The sequence below is a fragment of the Piliocolobus tephrosceles genome, chromosome 15 (genome assembly GCF_002776525.5).
Source record: "Piliocolobus tephrosceles isolate RC106 chromosome 15, ASM277652v3, whole genome shotgun sequence".
In the NCBI taxonomy this organism is placed as follows: domain Eukaryota; kingdom Metazoa; phylum Chordata; class Mammalia; order Primates; family Cercopithecidae; genus Piliocolobus; species Piliocolobus tephrosceles.
The window spans coordinates 21,197,933-21,213,385 of NC_045448.1; the positions used below are offsets into that span (position 1 = coordinate 21,197,933).

The 15,453-nt window shown below is 42.5% G+C and overlaps 1 protein-coding gene across 6 annotated transcripts in view; it reads left to right on the top strand.

Moving 5' to 3' along the window:
- Positions 1-2,835: 2,835 nt before the first annotated feature.
- The window catches only part of ITSN2 (intersectin 2), a 151,756-nt gene continuing 139,138 nt past the window's right edge, over positions 2,836-15,453 (top strand). For 4 of the 6 annotated variants that reach the window (XR_003309545.1, XM_026454744.1, XM_026454742.1 and 1 more), the window contains exon 1: positions 2,836-3,308. The gene's annotated coding sequence lies outside the window, so the exon portion shown is untranslated. The remainder of the gene's footprint in view (positions 3,309-15,453) is intronic. The other 2 variants (XM_026454741.2, XM_026454740.1) reach the window with 2 other exon arrangements.

The window sequence follows — 15,453 nt, forward strand, 5'->3', positions numbered from 1 at the left end:
TGAGTGCCCTGTAAGACGGTAAATGATAAGGATGAGGATAGAGGATGGGTGTAGCTAGTGTTATAAGCCTCATAGGAGAAGGGGTTTTTGCATGTGGGTGGAAAACTAGGATCTGGAAGCAGTCAAGGAGCAAGGAAAATGTTTCTTCAGCCACTTCCAAGGTCTGTGCTTCCCTCCTGTATTCCATTCTTTATCTTGTTGAATAGAACTACCATTACCCAAAAACCCAAGGACTCTTTACTCCTTCTTCTCGTTCCTTATATCCAATCAAGACCAATCAAGACCAGCCTGACCAGCCCTTGTCTCTACTAAAAATACAAAAAATTAGCTGGGCATGGTGGTGGGAGCCTGTAATCCCAGCTACTCAGGAGGATGAGGCAGGAGAATCACTTGATCCTGGGAGGCGGAGGTTGCAGTGAGCCAAGATCGCACCATTGCACTCCAGCACCAAATGCTTAATATTCAATCACCAAATCCAATCACCAAATGTTTAATATCCAATCACCAAATGCTTAATATTGCCCAAATTTATCCCTGAATTACACAGGGTGGGAGGTATGTGTGAGAGAGAAGATAGATAACTAGAGGTGCTTGTATTTTGGACTGTGATAGAGTAGAACAGGATGGACAAACTGGCCTCAAAGTTCTGAAGGGAACTCTGGGATACAGTTATTTTAGTGCTTGGGATACTGTAGGCATGCATTCAGGACCCTGATTTCCACCAGAGGTTGTTAGCTTTTTGGTAGGGAGGCTTTAAATTTAAAAAAAAAATTTCTTTATAAGCATCTCTTTCTACAAATTCCATTTTTGTCCTGCTGAGGATTTGGCACCTCCTTTAGAAGGAAAGAGGACTCAAGGTGAATTGCACCAGGTCTAGAAACCCAAAACACAAATGACATTGGTCAAAGGATGGGAGAAAAATGAAGACTAGCTATGTGCCTTACAGGAATAAAAAATAGGTTTTACCTCGCAGGCCAACTCTCTGGAGCACTATGTTGTGAAGGATTCTGGGGCTTTGACTCTCAAACATGGGTTCCAAAGGGGCACATCAGTTAACCGGTGAAGTGTGCAATGCGATTGAGGCCATGTGCTCAAGATTGCTATCCTTGGCCTGGGTAGTTTGTTTGCAGATGGGGACAGATTGGCTGGTCCCCAGCAAGTGAGGGGCCTCCTAGACTGATACAAGAGTCAGGCCTCTCTGTGTCACTGAGGCTCAGGACCTGTTTGTCAGGTCTTGGTCAGGTTCTAATCGAAGAGTTAGGAAAAACACTGAGTGTGAGAGCGGGAAAAGCCTGTTTATCATCATGGAAGTTTGGTCAATTCCTTGTGAGCTGGCTGGCCAGTTCAGATAGGCCTAGGTTTGGAGCCATTTCACCTTCACCAGCCTCAACAGGTAAGGAATGAAAGGATGCCATGGGGTAATTCGATCCACACAGATCAAATCATGGGGATATGAGTTTTGGACCCCGGACCAGCCCTCACCCTGCTTCTAAAAGCCAAAAGAAATCTTGGGTCTTTGCCGGGAGTGATGGCTCACACCTGTAATCCCAGCACTTTGGGAGGACGAGGTGGGCGGATCACCTGAGGTCAGGAATTGGAGACCAGCCTGGTCAACACGGTGAAACCCGTCTCTACTAAAAATACAAACAGCTGGGTGTGGTAGTGAGTGCCTGTAATCCCAGGTACTTGGAGGCTGAGGCAGGAGAATCGCTTGAACCTGGGAGGCGGAGGTTGCAGTGAGCACAGATCAATCGCACAGATCGCGCCACTGCACTCCAGCCTGGGCAATGGAATGAGACTGTCTCAGGGGGGAAAAAAAAATAGAAATCTTGGGTCTTATATCCAAAAATCTTGAGTCTTACATTTGGTTACGTTCTTTTTTTTTTTTTTTTTTTTTTAGACAGAGTTTTGCTCTTGTTGCCCAGGCTGGAGTGCAGTGGTGCAACCTCAGATCACTGCAACCTTTGCCTCTCAGGTTCAAGCGATTCTCCTGCCTCACTCAGCCTACCCAGTAGCTGGGACTACAGGCGCCTGCCACCACGCCCGGCTAAATTTTGCATCTTAGTTTCACCACGTTGGTCAGGCTGGTCTCCAACTCCTGACCTCAGACGATCCAACCGCCTCGGTCTCCCAAAGTGCCGGGATTACAAGAGTGAGCCACTGGGCCCAGCCGACATTTGGTTACGTTCATTAGGAAACACTAACTCCTCCCTCACCCAAATCAAAATAAAGCCTTTCCCTTAAAGGAGACTCTTGTCAAGGGCAAGCCTTTGGGATACGGTGGCGACTTAAATTGAAGCCTGGTCTTTTGTGAGGAGACGAAGAACCGGGAGGGGAGAAAGGAGACAAATTCTGAGTTTGAGCTTGGCCTTTCCCTTGGCGAGCGGTGTGGAGGAAAGTTTAGCTTCGTCGTGCTAGGCTCTATGGGGACAGAGTCTTCCTACTGTGTGACTAGCGTGGAGGATGCTCCTTGTGGGCGCTCCGCGTGTGTCACGGAGGAGGGCGAGGAATGGTGAATGGATGACAGAGGGTATGGTTAAGTCCTCCAGGTCCCAGAGAAGGGTTCAAGAGGCCTGTAACAGACCCATGGGCAAAGGTGGGATCGACCTCCTTCCCACCTTCCACCCCCCAATTCCCAGAGAATTTATGCCCCCACATCAGTGGAGAAAACTTCGGCGAGTGAGAAGGTGCCAGGGAGAGCCCCGTGGCGGGGTGCAACAGCGATGTGGCAGGCACTGCTTGGGACTTTCCAAAACCCCGGGGTCTGCCGTGGCAGGAAAAGCACCACCCAAGTTCAACATGTCACCTCGGAGAGGAGGAGCCAGGTGGGTCTCCGCAGCTCCAGGAAGGGCTGCCCGGTCTGGGGCTTTGGGGCCTCCCCGAGGGCAGAGAGGAGCGCTCCGGACCCGACCGATTCGGAGCAGACTTTCAGGGTTCAGTGCCCCGGAACTCCGGGGGTGAGGAGCCACGCCCGGGCAGTTTCGGGCTCCGGAGGGTGGGGAGTCGGTGCCCGGCAGCGGGCGGGCCGTCAGCTGCCCGGCCCGGCGCCTACCTCCCCGCCCCCCGGCTTCCTGCGGAGGCCGCGGCCGCCATGTTGTTGTGGGGCTGAGGCGGCGCCCGCGGAGCCCTGAGCGGCTGTGACAGGCTACGCAACAGGTTCGCTGGCGGCGGCCTGACGACCAAGCCGGCTGCAGCGGCGGCGACGGCGGCAGAGCAGGGTCTCCCGGCGCCTGCCCGCGCCCAGACTGCCGGTGCTGAGGAGCGCGGAGTCGTGCCGTGACGTGCGGGAGGTGCGGCGAGGGCGCCAGGTGGGTGAAGCCGCTAGCGGGGCTGCGGGAAGGCGCGGGGCAGGTGCGGGCGCCGCGCCCGCTGCCGGGAGGCTCCCCCGACCGGGCTGAGGCGGCTGCGCGCTCCGCACGACGGGGACGAGTCCTCGGGAGCACCGGCGCCCCCTGAGCTAGGCCCCTGGCGGGCTCGGCCGTGCCGGGCGGAAACCTCCGGCCCCAGGTTCCTTCCCCTGCCGCCCGGCCGGGGCGGACGCCGCGGGGGGGCCCGGGCTGGGCTGCCCCTTCCTTGCAGCCGAGCCCTGGTCCCCGACCGCGGCCTCGTCTGGCAGGTGGCGGACGCCGGCAAGGGTCGGGGGGCGGCGTGGCCCCCTCACTTTCGGGGTGCAAGCAGAAGAGAGCTCTGGGGGCACCCGCACGCCTCCTCGGGGACCCATTTTATTTTCGCGGAGTTGGTTTTCCTTCCTGGCAAGGGTTAGTGCGGAATGTCAGGTGAGCTGCATCCCAGTGCGTCAAAGTAGCCCGAGTCACGAGTGGACAGTGGGCGGATGCTTGGCGTCCACCGCTCGCGTTTCTCCGGAGTTGGAAATGTTAAATTTACCTTCGGCGTTATTGACTTGCAGGATATACAGGAAGCACCGAGAGATGTAATCTCTCAGGCCAGATAAAAGTTTATTTTTATTTTTATTTTTTTAAAGACGTCTGCATATGTATAGTGAGTGGGTAAACCGAGGCTGAAACTGCAGATGGCTTTGCATCCTGTAGAAAGATGCTCCATTTGAATTTATTAATTATGCGCTTTGTCGCTCCAGAATTACCAATGGCAAGTGTGCTTTATTTGAAACTTATGTTAATACCGAAATAGGAATATGTTTTGATGAAGCCGACCCCTTTATGATAGGAATTAAGGTTAGCACAGAAATGACTTGCTTTGCTCTGTGCTTCTAGTTTGTTTCACTGGTGTTTGTTTGCTTACTCAGAAATAGGCAAGGTGTGACTTGAAATTTTATATTGTTAGCTCAGTTTAGGTAGCATAAGCTCTTATAGGTTAAAGCTTCTTAAGCGTTTCGAAAAATTGCCTCTCTCCCTGTGCTGGTGTGCTATGTTGTTAATCAGTGATAAAACCTAAAAGCTACCTAGAAACATCGCATAAAACATTTACACGAATTAGTAATGACGTCCTTCAAAATTTAAAGATACTGACAACTCTGATGTGTTTACCTTGAGCTCTTTTTGGCCGTGCCTGTCACTCTCTTGTAATTACAAAAGTAAATAAAGTGGATTTATTTTATGTTTTTGAAAACGTGGAAAAAATGTTCATTGCTGCTATTTTGATGTAGTATTAATAAGCAGTTGAAAAGCTTGCATTTTTTCGCCCTTCCATGTATTTATAACTATTCCCTGTGCCCACCTTTATAATGAAAGGTAAACTCGTCCGAGAAAACTTGACCTGTACAGAATTATTAAGCAGGGAGGTACCATTGTTCGGTACCTCTCAAGGCTAAAATCTTGATCTCTCCTGAATATGAGGAGGTGTGTTAGGCATGTTCTGGGGATTGGATTAATAGTGTTAAAAAATTTGTATTTTCACAAAAATAGCATGTACCCGTCACCCAAACTCAGCAGCTTTCAAGACGCTTTTTTTTTCTTTCTTATTTTAAAAAATCATTTAACCTTATGTGGTTAGTGTATCTTTTTTAAAGAGTGGGAAATTTCATATGTAACCGTAGGATTTTTAGTTTAATGTATTGTAGAGTTTCACAAATTTCCATCTTTAGTAAGACAAAAGGATCACATGTTGTCTGTCTCCTTCAACTATACTTTGTTCAGTATAAAATATATCTACCATGGTTGTCATTTATCGAGCACGTAACTGCATGTTAGACTCTATGCTGAGTGTTTTACATAATCGTTTAAAGCTTACAAAGGCCCTAGGAGTAATTATTATCCTCCCATCAAAAAGATAAGTGAAATGTTAACCTGAAGTTTGACTACTTTCGGTCTCTGAGCTAGTAAGTACAATAGCCAGGTTTCAAACCAAGATCCTTTTAACTTCAGCACCTGTGCCTTATCTGGTATAGTCATCTTGGTTCATTAATTTAAAAAAGAGTTATATAGGTCGGGCATGGTGGCTCACGCCTGTAATCCCAGCAGTTTGGGAGGTTGAGGCGGGCAGATCACAAGGTCAGGAGTTTGAGACCGGCCAATATGGTGAAACCCTGTCTCTACTAAAAGATACAAAAAATTAGCCAGGCATGGTGGCGCGCACCTGTAGTCCCAGCCACTCAAGAGGCTGAGGCAGGAGAATCGTTGAACCTGGGAGGTGGAGGTTGCGGTGAGCTGAGGTCGGGCCACTGCTCTCCAGCCTGAGCAAGAGTGAGACTCTGTCTCAAAAAAAAAAGAGTTATATGGGCATTCAGTAAAAAAAAATGTGTTGAGTGAATGAGTGAAAGTACATATTAGTCCATTAGGTAGCATGTTTACATATTATATTTACTTGTAAAACATATTACCAAGTTGCAGAAATGATTCAGAATAAACGAATTACATTACCAAAAATGTGATATATTTATTACTATCTAACATGCATTTTCTTTTTCTTTTTTTGGATTCAAGTTTTTTTAGTACCTTATTTATGGAAAAAATTTGTAAAAAACTATTTTTGAAGACAGGCAGACTTTACTGTGCGCCCATTTTTTTTTTAATTAAAAAAATTAATTCTTAAAAAATTACTTCTTAAAAAAAACAAAAAATGGGATACACGTGCAGAACGTGCAGGTTTGTTGCATAGGTATACGTGTGCCATGGTGGTTTGCTGCACCTATTGACCCGTCCTCTAAGTCCCCTTCCCTCATTTTCCCCCCACAACAGATCTTGGTGTGTGTTGTGCCCCTCTCTGTGTCCATGTGTTCTCAATGTTCAACTCCCACATAGGAGTGAGAACATGCAGGTGTTTGGTTTTCTGTTCCTGTGTTAGCTTGCTGAGGATGATGGCTTCCAGTTTCATCCGTGTCTCTGCAAAGGACATGATCTCATTCCTTTTTATGTCTCCATAGTATTCCATGGTGTGTAGTATCACATTTTCTTTATCCAGTCTATCATTGATGGGCATTTGGGTTGGTTCGGTGTCTTTGCTATTGTAAATAGTGCTGCAATAAACATACATGTGCATGTGTCTTTATAGTAGAATGATTTATATTCCTTTGGGTATATACCCATTAGTGAGATTGCTGGGTCGAATGGTATTTCTGGTTCTAGATCCTTGAGGAATCACCGTACTATTTTCCACTGTGGTTGAAGCAATTTACATTCCCAGCAACAGCGTAAAAGCATTCCGTTTCACCACAGCCTCACCAGCATCTATTGTTTCCTGACTTTTTAATAATCACCATTCTGACTGGCATGAAATGGTATCTCACTGTTTGTGTGTGTGTGTGTGTGTGTGTGTGTGTTTTCTTTTTTTTTTTTTTTTTCTTTTTTTGAGACGGAGTCTCACTTTTGTTGCCCAGTCTGGAGTGCAATGGCACGATCCCGGCTCACTGCAACCTCCGCCTCCTGGGCTCAAGCGATTCTTCTGCCTCAGCCTCCAGAGTAACTGGGATTACAGACGCCCGCCACCACGCCCTGCCAATTTTTGTCTTCTTAGTAGAGACAGGGTTTCGCCATGTTGGCCAAGCTGGTCTCAAACCCCTAACCTCAGCTGAGCCACCTGCCTCGGCCTCCCAAAGTTCTAGGATTACAGGCTTGAGCCACTGCACCATGCCCGGCCATCATTGTGGTTTTGATTTGCATTTCTCTGATGATCAGTGATGTTGAGCTTTTTTCATATGTTTGTTGGCCTCGAAAATGTCTTCTTTTGAGAAGTGTCTATTCATATCCTTCGCCCACTTTTTGATGGGTTTTTTTTTTTTCTTGTAGATTTGTTTAAGTGTCTTGTAAATTCTGGATATTAGACCTTTGTCAGATGGGTAGATTGCAAAAATTTTCTCCCATTCTGTAGGTTGCCTGTTCACTCTGGTGATATTCTTTTTTGTTTTGTTTTGTTTTGTTTTGTTTGTTTTGTTTGAGACAGAGTCTTGCTCTGTCTCCCAGGCTGGAGTGCAGTGGGGCAATCTTGGCTCACCACAATCTCTGCCTACCAGGTACAAGCAATTCTCTTGCCTCAGCCTCCCGAGTAGCTGGGATTATAGGCATGTGCTACCACGCCAAACTTTTTTTTTTTTTTTTTTTGAGACCAAGTCTTGCTCTTGTCCCTCAAGCTGGAGTGCAATGTTGCGCGATCTCAGCTCACTGCAACCTCCGCCTCCCAGGTTCAAACGATTCTCCTGCCTCAGCCTCCCAAGTAGCTGGGATTACAGGCACCTGCCACCATGCCCGGCTAAGTTTTGTATTTTTAGCAGAGACGGTGTTTCATCATGTCCAGGCTGGTCTTAAACTCCTGTCCTCAGGTGATCCGCCTGCCTTGGCCTCCCAAAGTGCTGGGATTACAGGAGTGAGTCACCATGCCTGGCCTTTTTGTATTTTTTTTTTAGTAGAGACAGGGTTTCATCATGCAGGCCAGGCTGGTCTGGAATTCCTGACCTCAGGTGATCCTCCCACCTCAGGCTCCTGTAGTGCTGGGATTATAGGCGTGAGCCACCGTGCTGGCCTGATGATGGTTTCTTTTGCTGTGCTGAAGCTCTTTAGTTTAATTAGATCCTATTTGTCAATTTTGGCTTTTGTTGCAATTACTTTTGGCATTTTTGTCATGAAGTCTTTGCCCATGCCTGTGTCCTGAATGGTATTGCCTAGGTTTTCTTCTAGAATTTTATGGTTTTGGGTTTTACATTTAAGTCTTTAATTCATCTCGAGTTAATTTTTATATAAGGTGTAAGGAAGCGGTCCAGTTTCAGTTTTCTGCATATGGCTAGCCAGTGTTCCCAACAGCATTTACAGAATAGGAGATTCTTTCCCCATTGCTTGTTTTTGTCTTGTTTGTCGAAGATCAGATGGCTGTAGATGTGTGATGGTATTTCTGAGGTCTCTGTTCTGCTCCATTGGCCTATATGTCTGCTTTGGTACCAATGCCATGCTGTTTTGGTTACTGTGTGCTGATTTTTTTTTTTTTTTGAGACGGAGTCTCGCTCTGTCACCCAGGCTGGAGTGCAGTGGCCGGATCTCAGCTCACTGCAAGCTCCGCCTCCAGGATTTATGCCAGTCTCCTGCCTCAGCCTCCCGAGTAGCTGGGACTACAGGTGCCCGCCACCACGCCTGGCTAGTTTTTTGTAGTTTTCAGTAGAGATGGGGTTTCACCGTGTTAGCCAGGATGGTCTTGATCTCCTGACCTCGTGATCGCCCGTCTTGGCCTCCCAAAGTGCTGGGATTACAGGCTTGAGCCACCGCGCCCAGCCTGTGTGCTGATTTTAAAGGCAGAATTCCAAGTGTGAAGTAGAAAAATAAGAATGTTTATAATTAATTCTGTAAGTGGATAGATCTAAAGTTGAGGGTACATCAGAAATACTGTATTTTTTACTTGAGTTCATTTTTTGGATTTTGTAACATCCTACTGCTGTAGAGCGCAGACACTAATGTTAGAGTTCTCTTGGGTAAAGTGTGAGTATAGGTATTCTTGAGGAGGAGAAACTGAACTGGTCTTAAAGGATCTGAGAGCAAAGAGGAAGTGGGAGAGGAAGGGAGGGAACTGAACAGAATTAGGACAGTTGCAAGAAATATGTATTTTCACAGCTCCAAGAGGGCAGCATATTTCATTTGCAGAATGTATAGTGTTATTTCAAGAGGTTCATTTAAAATATAATTTCGTAGATACATCAGGACATTAAATGATTTATTTACTTGTGGAGTTATTCAGCAGTGGATTATGGTAGACATTTAGTGGATTAGGAGACTATTACCAGACGGTAAACACTCGTTTTATTTAACTGTTTCATATTCTTTAGATCATTTTCTTCACAAATGCATATTCCTTTTAGATAAATTGTATGTGATTTTAATACAAATTTCATTTATTTTCATCATAACTGTAGAAGATAAGAGTACAGCCTCTGAAGTTAGACCTCCTGCTCCCAGCTCTGACACCAAATAACTACATTATCTTGGGAAAGTTACTTTAATTCTCTTCAGTTTGTTTCCTCATGTGTGAAATAGGGAAATATTACCTAGCTCCTAGTGTTGTTATATGTAATCTAAAGTGCTTATTAGCACAGTGACTTCTGCTTAGTGTAAGTGCCTAATGTTGCCTATTATTTTAACTTGGTTCAGTGAGAAATTTCAAACTAACCTAACATAGTTCTTATTTTGGTCTTTGTTTTACCCCGTGACTGGAAAGGAAATTAGCCTTTTTGCCCTTAATTTTTAATCTTACCATCGGAATAATCTATATAAGAGGGCTGGAAAGTAGGGTAGAACAGACCCACAATCCCATTGGGCTCAATTTCCAAATTTGTTTTTAACATTCCCAAGGAGCCTATGAAAATGTTTAGTGAGGCCTTCTTTAAAGTGTAATTTATCTTGGGCCAGCCCCACAGTTGGTAATGGCCCTGGGCCTGAGACCTTTCCAGGATGGGCCTGGTGATGGTATCAGTGATAACGAGGTAACCATGATAACTTGTAAGGACTTGTAGTGTAGGGCTTGGCACTTAGTAAATATTGATGATGGATGGCTGCTGTTTTCATTTTTCATAATGATAAATATGCACATTTATATCAAAATGTAAGTTTTAAATTGTAAGAATATAAGCAGCTTCCATGTTATGTGGTCTAACTGAACTTGATCACAAAGTAGCTTTATTGAGATTTAATTCACGTATCATATGAATTTGATTTTAAGTGGAAGCATGATACTTGGCTTAGTATATTTTATTTTTGAACATTCATTTTTAGTTTTTTTCAGTAATTACTAATGCTGAATTCAGTAATTACTAATACCATATCTTTGTAATTAAAGCATTTCCCGCATTTACTGTTATTTCCTTATGATAGATTCCCAGAAATGAAATTATTGCTTTATAGGATATGAATATTGGTAGGACTCTTGATATATGTTTTCAGAGTGCCTTCCGAAGAGTTATACCAATATGTATTCCCATGGGCTATGCCTGCAAGCACCCAGTTTAATTCACCTTTGCTAGCCTTGGATGTTGGCCAGTGTTTTGTTTTGTTTTGTTTTGTTTTGTTTTTGAGACAGGGTCTGGCTCTGTTGCCCAGGCTGGAGTGCAGTGGCGGGATCTCAGCTCACTGCAACCTCCTCTTGGGCTCCAGCCATCCTGCCACCTCAGCCTCCTGCTGGGACCAACTAATTTTTTTGTAGTTTTTATTGAGGCAGGTTTACACCATGTTTCCCAGACTGGCCTCGATCTCCTGAGTTCAGACGATTCGCCCCTGCTCAGCCTCCCAAAGTGCTGGGATTACAGGCATGAGCCACTGTGCCTAGCCTCGTTTTCCTAATTATTAATGATGTTAACGTTTATTAACTACTTTTATTTCTTCTGTTTCTTCTTTCGTAGATTATTTGAGGTTTTAGTGTTTTCATTATCTATTTTAATAGCCCTGTGTACATTAAAATATTAACTGCTTATGTGTTGTGATTTTTCCCCATTTGTTTACCTTTTAAGTTTGTTTTCAAGGAAATTTTAAATATTTATTATATAGATGATATAGAATCTGTTTATTCTTTCTTTTGTTTTCTTGTATGGCTTCAAAACTTAAAAGTTGTCTTTGTTTCAAAGAGGCAATATTTTACTTGAAAGTGAAGCATCTATCTGAATTTCTTTCCTTCTGTACTTTTTATTCATGCCACGTAAATAGTTTTACTGTCATATTTAGTCTTGATATGAGACAGATGACAATAGGCTAAATAGTCAGGTCCCCTTGCACCCCTTATAGAAATGCAGGCTGAGTCACAAGCTATTCTTAGGTATTTTTATCCCCCTTTGTGTGGGTGAGTTGTCTTGTTTAGAGTTGTTGACTATTCTTCAAAAATTAGTTTTGATTTAAGTCTTCAATAGAATTTGAGTACTAACCACTTCTGTATTAGTTTACTATTCCTGTTCTTTTATGTCTCCTGGCTTATTGGTTGATCTTTTGAAGGCTAAACTTAACATTTATAAAAATCTGAGCTTATAATTTGTGCATAAAAATCTATATGGAGGTTGTTAAATTGCAGAACTAGAATTAAGAACTAAGTTTGTATAGAGAAATTATCTTCTTTGAGGCTTTTAGGTCTTAATGCTTTGTATATTTGGGACCCTAAGCATCTAGATAGAAATGATAACTTTTTTCTCAAATATTGATTACAGTGAGAAAAACATATCCCTTTATTAATAATTGGTACAACTCTGATTAGTTTCAGTAAAACAAGTTGATTAGTGATTGTAATTAAAATAATGTTGAAATGATTGTTGTAATCATTATTTATGGACACCTTCTATGTGCCAGATGTTTTCCAGATGTGATATCTAGGCCTTAAAATAACCTGGCATTTAGGTACAATTACAGTAGTACTTGCTTATCTGCAAGGAATAGATTCCAAAACCCCTAGTGAATGCCTGAAACCATGGATAGTACAGAAACCTATATACACTATGTCTTTTCCTGTATATACGTACCTATGATAAAGTTTAATTTATAAATTAGGCACAGTAAGAGATTAATAATAATAATAAAATTGAACAATTATAACAATATGCTGTTAACAGTTTCACAGATAAAAGATTTGTTCTTACTGTAGATCTTAGCAACCTCAGCATACAATTTTTTCCTTTCCGTATTAAGTTGAGAACTTTCACCTTTTCACTTAAAGGACGTTGCTTCTCCTTGGTATATCTGAATTGCCAGCCTCACTACTCTTGCACTTTGGGGTCATTATTAATAAAAAAGGGTTACTTGAACACAAGCACTGTGATACTGTGACAGTCGATCTGATAACTGAGACAGCTGCTAAGTGACTAACGCGCAGGCAGCGTAGACACAGTGGATACACCCTGAACAAAGGGATGATTTTCGTCCTGGTTGGGACAGAGGAGGGCAATGCAAGATTTTACCATGCTGCTCAGGATGGTGCACAGTTAAAAATTTATGAAGTGTTTATTTCTGGAATTATCCACTTTATATTTTCAGACCGTGGTCAATCACAGGTACCTGAAACTTCAGAAAGTGAAACTACAGATAAGGGGGTCTACTGTATCCACATTACTTGGTTAGGAAATTGAACCTATGTCATGTGGAAGTCCACAGAGCTAGGAAGTACTTGCACTGGGATTCAAACTCAAGTTCCTCGGTTTGTTTGTCTTCTGTGCAGTTGAAAGGATGCTAACCTGTGCTTATTAAAGAATATTTTAGTGCCTATCATGTGGCTGACTGCTGGACACTAGGTATTTGAAGTTAAAGAGCCATTCAGGAGCTCACAGTCTAATAGAAGTGGGGCAGGCATGAAAATAAAAGTAACAATACTAGCTGGTATGTAGTTTAATGAGATAATATGAGATGAAATGGACTGTGGCAAAGGAAGCTATCATTGGTGGAAGTGTTGCTCAGAAGGTAGGGGGTTCCACAGGTGCAAAGAGAGGGGGCATGGGAATAAGATCAAATGGAGGTGGAGGTGGGGAGGTTGAAATACCTGGAAAGGTAGGCAGAAAGTAGAGCCTAAAACACCTTGTGTGTCATTTGAATAGATAAAAAACAGCTTTATTGAGATATATATTACAAAATTCACCCTTTTAAAGTTTATAGTTCAGTGTTTCTTAGTATATTCACAGACTTGCGCAACCAGTATCACTATCTAATTTTAGAACATTTTCATCGTTCTTAAAAGAACCTCCTATATCCAGTGGCGGTCACTTTCCATCTCCAACACCCCTAGCTCTAGGTAGCCACTAGTCTACTTTCTGTGTCTATGAAATTGCCTTAGACATTTCATATAAATGGAATTATACAATATATGGTCTTTTGCGACTCACTTCTTTTACTTACCATAGTGTTTTCAAGATTCATCAATGTTATAGCATGGATCAATACTTCATTCCTTTTTATGGCCAAATAATAATTTATGGATTATATGGATATACCACATTTTGTTTATTCATTCATCTGTATTTGATGGACATTTGCTTCCACTTGGTTGTTTCCACTTTTTGGCTGTTATGAATAATGCTGCTGTGAGCATTTGTATACTGGTTTTGAGACACGTTTTTATTTATTTTGGGCTCATACTTAGGGGTGGAATTGCTGACTTACATGGTAACCTGTGTTTAACATTTTGAGGAAATTCTGAATTGTTTTCCAAAGCAGTTGATCTATTTTATATTCCCCTCTAGCGAGGTATGTGGGTTCCAGTTTAGGTTGTTCATTTTATGCTATTGGTGAGCCATTACTCAGAGTCACAGTGGAGAAATTGTTGAAAATTATTGGCTTAGATTCATGCTTGCTCAGTATTGTCCAAGACACACACTAGATCAGAAGCTTTTCCTGATGGATAATGAACCAGAAAAACAAGTTGTCCCTCATTTCTCAGGGGTTATTTTTATTCCATTCCCATAACCTCTGATATTTATGTATTAGAATAGGCTGCCTACCAATAATCTGAGTTACTAAGGATTACTGAAATTTAGTATTCACAAACTAAAATTAGCCGGCTTCTAGAACTTACTGAGGGCTCTAGTTTAGTTTTCCTTTAAGAAATCTGTCAGCTATACCATGCTTTGGCAGCACTAGAAAATTAATCCTATGCATGCCCACACTCAGAAGATATTATTTTCACTGCATCAGTGGTGGTGTCTCAAATTGGCTGTGGTTCCAATTGCTGTTATTTTTGGATGAATATAATTGTAGAATTAATGTTACATTTAAATTTTTGTGGACCGTTTTGCTCTTGTGTACTTGTTACATTGCTACAATTCTTCATTAGGGAGTTATTTGTGTACTAGAAAATGGGAGGAGGTAGGAAGGTTAGATCTCTTGGCCTACTTAGGTGGGTGATGGTTAGAATAGTTTGGGAGTGAGGCTGCTGCTCTGCCTATGGAGTAGCCATTCTTTTATTCCTTTAAAAAAATAGTTTGGGAATGAATGGATTACATAATTGGAAGGGTCTTTCCCACTTCATTATCTTTTTTTAAGAATGAGGGTTTGTGTATGTTATTAAACATTTAAGCTATGGAATGCATGAATTGTCTGAAAGTCTACAGTTGGCTTTGGAGGTGTGAAACCTTCGGAATTATGTGCCAGACTTTGTACATTTGTGTTTTTCCAGGGAGAACAACCGTAGGTTTTATCAGATTAAAAAAAAAAAAAAAAGTCCATGACCATCCAAATTAAAGAATTCAGGTTGATGAAAAGAATTTGTAAATTTGTGGTTCGAAATCTTTTGGGGAAGTGAGACCATGCTTTGGTTAGGTGGTGGTATGAGTGAAGGATGTTTTCTGGTTATGCTATTGGTTTTAGTGTAACAAATTCTGTGTTACAATATCTCTTTTATTTTTTCCTGGTAATTTTTTTCCCTGTTAGATTTTGGAGTTTGCTTTAAACAAATCCTCATTGCATGTTGATGATGGTGGTGGTGGTGGTGATGATGATGATGATGATGATTGTTGTTGTAGGGACAGAGTCTCACTGTGTTGTTCAGACTGGTCTCAAACTCCTGAGCTCAAGCTGTCGTCCTGCCTTGGCCTCCAAGAGTGCTGGGATTACAGGTGTGAGCCACTGCAACTGGCCCACATTTATTATTATTTTATATTTACTTTCTTGGATGTTTCTTTTGATGTTATGTTCAAAAGTGCTATTTTTGCACAGCGATAGTATGCTTTATTTGTAGTAATTGAAGTATATTGGTAATTAAAAAAAATTTTAATTGGCTTGATAGCATAGGAAAATGGACAAATGCTTTTCTGCCCATTAGCTGCTACTTGGAATTTCTTTACTCTTTTGTTCTGTTAGCCTTTTGGTTGAGATCTGAAGCTGCCAATCACAGATAAAAGTTATTCACATGCAGGCCCTTATGGGGTGTGGCATCAGCTTAGATGCCAGGCTCTTTCTGCCCCTGCAGTAGGGTGTGTTTGTTGTAGTGTACTTTTCCTCTGTAGTTTTTAGCATGAGATGTAGCATGACTGGATTTGAGATGAAGTGGTAATTTCAGTTAAATGCTTTTAGTAAAAGAGACTTGTTATTTATTATCATTTAT